The 5747-nt window shown below is 33.5% G+C and overlaps 1 non-coding gene across 1 annotated transcript; it reads left to right on the top strand.

Annotated features, from left to right (window-relative positions):
* The first annotated feature begins 5430 nt into the window (after window positions 1–5430).
* Window positions 5431–5502, top strand: Trnat-agu. The gene has a single exon. It is a non-coding gene; the product is annotated as a tRNA-Thr (tRNA).
* Window positions 5503–5747: the final 245 nt, after the last annotated feature.

A 5747-nucleotide genomic window follows, 5' to 3' on the forward strand; every position in this document is an offset into this window, starting at 1 on the left:
GAAAACTGTGATGAACTGCATTAGGTTGAAGACAATGGAAATGGACAGCAGTGAACAGACTCAAGATATTTTTAGAAAGTAGAGTCAACAAGACTTGATGATATGTGTAGAGTGAATGAAAAGAAATGGTGTTCCTAGTAAAATGGGATTAGGAATATTATAAATATAGTTGGAGGATGATGTATGACCATTTCTGTTTTGGAACTATGAAGTCTGAAGTGTCTTACGTGCATCCAAGAAGAGATACAGAATGTACAAGGTCTGGAGCTTAGAAAATAGACTATGCCAAGTAATATAGATTTATAATCCATTAGAATATAGATAGCATTTGAAGACATGGGAGTGGATAAGATACTCTATGTGAAAGACTATATTAGAGTACAAATATTAGAGTGTATGTAAATATATCTCCAAAATGATGGTGGAATGTGATGATCATTATTCTCCAAAGCACATGTATGAAGACACGAATTGATGTGAATATACTTTGTTTACAACCAGAGATATGAAAAATGGTGCTCTATATGTGTAGTAAGAATTGTAATGCATTCAGCTATCATGTATATATAAACACACACACACACACACACACACACACACACACACACACACACAAATAAATAAATATATCTCCAAACTCCAGTATTTAAAAGCCAGGAAATACAGTGTGAAACTTGGGCTTTTCTACTTTTCAAAGAGAATTTTATTAGAAACAAGGACCAGCAGTAAGCAGAGCTAAATGTGTTTCTGTTATATGCTATTCAGCATAAACCTAAGCTTTGAATGTTAGGTTACATTCAAAAGCAAGAAAGATCTAAAACTTGAGCAAATACCTAATATGCCATTTAAGGCCATGTCTATAAACCAAATTACCTAGATTTTGATTAGATTGGATCTCAGTCAAAGAACAAGCAGTTCTGAATGTCTCTGCCTACACATACAAATATATACAGATGGGAGGTGGGTTAATTCCTGGTTATATAAATGTATGATGCTTGGGCAAACCCCACTTCCTAATATAGTATTCATTAAGGAAAGTTTTCCCTTCATTATTTTATTTTATTATTTTTTATTTTTGTAGATGGACACAATACCCTTAAGTAATTTATTTATTTTTATGGTGCTGAGAATTGAACCTAGTGCCTCACATGTGCAATGTGAGCCCTCTACCACTGAGCCACAACCCCAGCCCTTTGTCTTCATTCTCTCTCTTTTTTTTTTTAGAGAGAGAGAGAGAGAGAGAGAGAGAGAGAAATTTAATATTTATTTTTAGTTTTTGGCGGACACAACATCTTTGTTTGTATGTGGTGCTGAGGATCGAACCTGGGCCACACGCATGCCAGGCAAGCGCGCTACCGCTTGAGCCACATCCCCAGCCCTTGCCTTCATTCTTTACAAATCATCATTTGCCTTTCAATTGTAATGACCAAAAAAATATATTTAGCATAGTTATCAATCTTTGATAGTTGCAAAAAACCCAATAGTATGTATATAAAACTTAACAATGAAAAGATGTATAAGGAATTTATAATGAAAAACCTAGATGGTGAAGTGGGGTTTTTTTGTGGCATTAGTCTTTTAATATTTATTAGTTACGTGGCTCATATAGAAACTGATTATCAGAACAAGAAATATTGAAAAACAATTCATTGTTGACAAATAGAAAAAACCCTAGAAGACACTTATATCATATATAATAAAAACATGCATCACATTATTGTTAAAAATAACAAAATAGGGGCTGGGGTTGTGGCTCAGTGGTAGAGCGCTTGTCTAGCATGTGCGAGGCCCTGGGTTTGATCCTCAGCACCACATAAAAATAAAATAAAATAAAGGCATTGTGTTCAACTACTTCTAAAAAATAAATTAAAAAAAAACTTTACATTTGTGGACATGCATATTATCATATTATCGACCAAGTAATGGTCAAATAATCTGAAGAATATTGGGATTACCTCCAGTTTAAGACTAGACAGATCACCCAAATCCCTCTCCTGCCCACAAATTCTACTCGGCCTAAATGATAGTCTTTTAGGGCTGCAGTTGTAGCTCAGTTGTAGAGAGCTTGCCTCGCATATATAGGGCACTGGGTTCGATCCTTAGCAGCACATAAAAATGAATAAATAAAATAAAGGCATTATTATGTCCATCTACAACTAAAAAAATTTTTTTAAAAGATAAGTCTTTTAATTCACAGAATGCTAGCAAAATAAGTCAATTATAGATAATCACCTATAAGAATTTTCAATAATTTGTAGCTGGAAAATAAGCAATTGATGATTTTTTTATAAACCCAAATTAATGCTGAAATGTTAAAATGTCATTTTAGTTCTATTTGTTAGGCCTAAATCTTAGGTTTTTCCTGAACACAGAATTAGTTTATTACATTCTGATATAACTAGTTAATTAAATTCTGATCTATTTGAAATTTGCTAAAAATGACTAATTCCTACATACGGAAGCAAAATGAAACCATTCAATGTCTATTTGTACCTCTAAGTTACTCAGGTATTTAAAAGTTTTATTAGACTAAAAGTCAATGAATATTTGGAGCCATGACTCTAAAATTAAGTTTGTTCCTATGCCAAAATAGTAATAGTTTCTGAACTCGTATTTCAATGTCAAGTGGTTATTCATGAGGCTTTATGTGAAAAGAACTGATATATGATAAATTGAATTTTCTCTTAGAATTCATTTTTGGAATCTTCTATAAAGGATATCAGTCTGAATTAATTTATATGAATATTTGATATGCAAATATTAATATTTTAAATGGCAAAAGATAAGATTTTTAAAAATACAGATTGTAAAGGACATTTTTCAAGAGATAATGAATGTCTTCGTTATCCCATTTCATCAATATTCTCAATTTCTTATTAGATGCTGTGGTAGGTTAAATCATGGCCTTCCAAAAGATACCCATGTCTTAATTCCCAGAACCTGTGAATGTTACCCTATATGGCAGATATAATTAAATGAAGGATTTGGGGATAGGAGATTATCCCAGATGATCCAGGTGGGCTCTAAAGGCAATCACAAGAGTCCTTTGAAGAAAAAAGCATAGGGACAGGGGGTTGACTACATAAGAGAAGGCAATATGACTATCAAGGGAGAGATTAGAATAATGTTGTCACAAACCTAGTAATGTTGGCAGCCATTAAGCAAGATAGTCTCCCTTCGTACTTCTCAAGGGAGTACAACCCTGTTATCACTTTGATGTTTAACCAGTGATACTGATTTTGAACTTTGAGCTTCCAGAAATGTGAGAAAATAAATTTTTATTGTTTGAAGCCACAACTTTTTGATAATTTGTCACAGCAAGTACAGGGGGAAACTAACAAAGATGCTTTAATTTTCTGGAGGCCTGTTGTGTGACTTCAGGTAGCCAGCAAGTGACAGAATAAGAGAGGGCAGGGGAAGCTATACTAAGGCTCTACCAATGAATAAGCAGCAAAGAAAAGTATATTGGGTGCAGCATGAGTAAGGAGCCAAGAAAATCATACAGGTACTTACTTCTAAATCATTATTTGGCTTAACTTATCTAAATAATTAAGGTCAACAAATATTTTTCCCCCTTGAGTTGTCTAAAAAACAGTTTCTTGTTTACCCACTAAATAGAATTGGCTGCCATGTACTGAGTATTCTGTGTACCACCTTGGGATTCTGAATACTGCCTATGAGAATTATAGATGGTGTTACCAATTTTTCTTCATGAGAAAACTGTTATTCTTCTTTCCATTGATATTACTGACTTTTAGTTTCTGTAATATATTTTTCTTAATTTTGAAGGCAACTCTGAAGCAGTTTACATTCATTGCCTTCTTACACTGTCCTTTCATCCATCTCTTCCCATTCAAACCACCCATTATATACTGAACACACAAAACAAGATACTTGGACCCCAAATTAGTAACCTAAAATAACATCTTTGTGCCAAGAGTGGTGGCGCACCCCTGTAATCCAAGCAGCTCGAGATATATGAAAAGATATATAGAAAGCTACTGCAATATATAGAAAGATATATAGAAAAATATATAGAAAGCTACTGCAATCAGTATAGTATTAGTGTTAGTATAGTATTAGTATAGTATTTTCCTTTCCTAGTAAAGGAAAACATACAGAGATCAATGGAACAGAATAGATTCCAGAAACAGACTAACATAAATACAAGGGTCTATACCACCAGTTGATTTTTCAGCAAATTTATGAAAGCAATGTAATGGAAAAAAAATGATCTTTTCAACAAACCATACTAAAATAATGGGTATCTACATGAGAAAAATAAATCTCAACCTAAACCTCATAAGTTACATAAAAGTAATTCAAAATGAATTATAGATATAAATGTACAAAGTAAAACTATAAAACTTTTAGAAAAAAAAGGAAAAAACTTTCAATCTGGGGGTAGGCGATAACCTAGAATTGACAGCAAATGCATAATTCATCGAAGAAAAAACTGATAAAATGTATTTTGTCAAAATTAAAAATGTTCACTTTCCAGTTAAGAAAAATGAAAAGACAGGCTACAGGCTAGAAGAAAATATTTTCAAATAACATATCCAACATAAGACACTCAGAATTCATAAAAAATAATACTCAGAACTCAACAGTAAGAAAACAAACAACTCAATTTAAAAATGGGCAAAACACTCAGAGAGACATCTTATCAAAACAACATATACTGGTGGCAAAAAAGCATGTCAAAAGTTCCTCAGTGTCATTAGCCATTAGGGAAAAACAACTAAAACAACAAGACACCACTGCACATCTACTTTAATGGCTAAAACAAATAATACGAACAAAACCAAATGCTGACAAGGATGCAGAACAACTAGAAATCTCATACTTTGCTGGTGAAAAGGCAAAATGGTACAGCCACTCTGGAAGCTGCTGCTGCTGCTCCTCCTCCTCCTCCTCCTCCTCCCTCTGGCTGTTCCCCATTCACTCTTCTTCCTTTTGGTACTGGGGATTGAACCCAAGGGTACTCTACTACTGTACCCCTAAGCCTTTTTATTTTAAGAGAGGTTGTCACTAAGTTGATTAGGCTGGCCTTGAAGTTGTGAATCTCCTGCCTTAACCTCCTAAATAACAGGGACTACAGGTATGAACCACTGTGCCTGCCACACTGGATGTTTGCTAAAAAGTCAAACATATTTACCATGAGACCCAGAAATCCCATCTCTGGTTATATACTAGAGAAATGAAAGCTGTTTACATAAAAACCTGTACATAAATGTTTAATGGCAGCTCTATTATTAATTGGTAAAACTGGAATCAACACAGATGAATGAATAAACAGTGACACAATCATATAAAAATATTGCTGATAAATGAACAGAAGTAACTACTGATACATACAATTTGGATGATTCCTAAAGGTAGTAAGCTGAATAAAAGAATTCAGTCTCAAAAAAACGTATGTATTGGGCTGGTGTTGTGGCTCAGTGGTAGAGTGCTCACCTAGTATGTGAGAGGCCCTGGGTTCGATCCTCAGCACCACATAAAAATAAATAAAATAAAGGTATTGTGTCCAACTGCAACTAAAAAATAAATATATTTTTTTAAAAAAACATATGTATTATATGATCCCATTCATGTGACAGTTTAAAACCAAAAAAAAAAAAAAAAAAAAAAAAAAAACAAAACAAAAAACCAAACAAACAACAAAAAACTATAATGATATAAAGAACAGCAGCCAAGGGTTAGGGGTATGCATGTGTGGTGGAAGGGTGAAATGACTAAGGGAT

This window comes from Marmota marmota, unplaced genomic scaffold (genome assembly GCF_001458135.2).
Source record: "Marmota marmota marmota unplaced genomic scaffold, marMar, whole genome shotgun sequence".
NCBI classification, from domain to species: domain Eukaryota; kingdom Metazoa; phylum Chordata; class Mammalia; order Rodentia; family Sciuridae; genus Marmota; species Marmota marmota.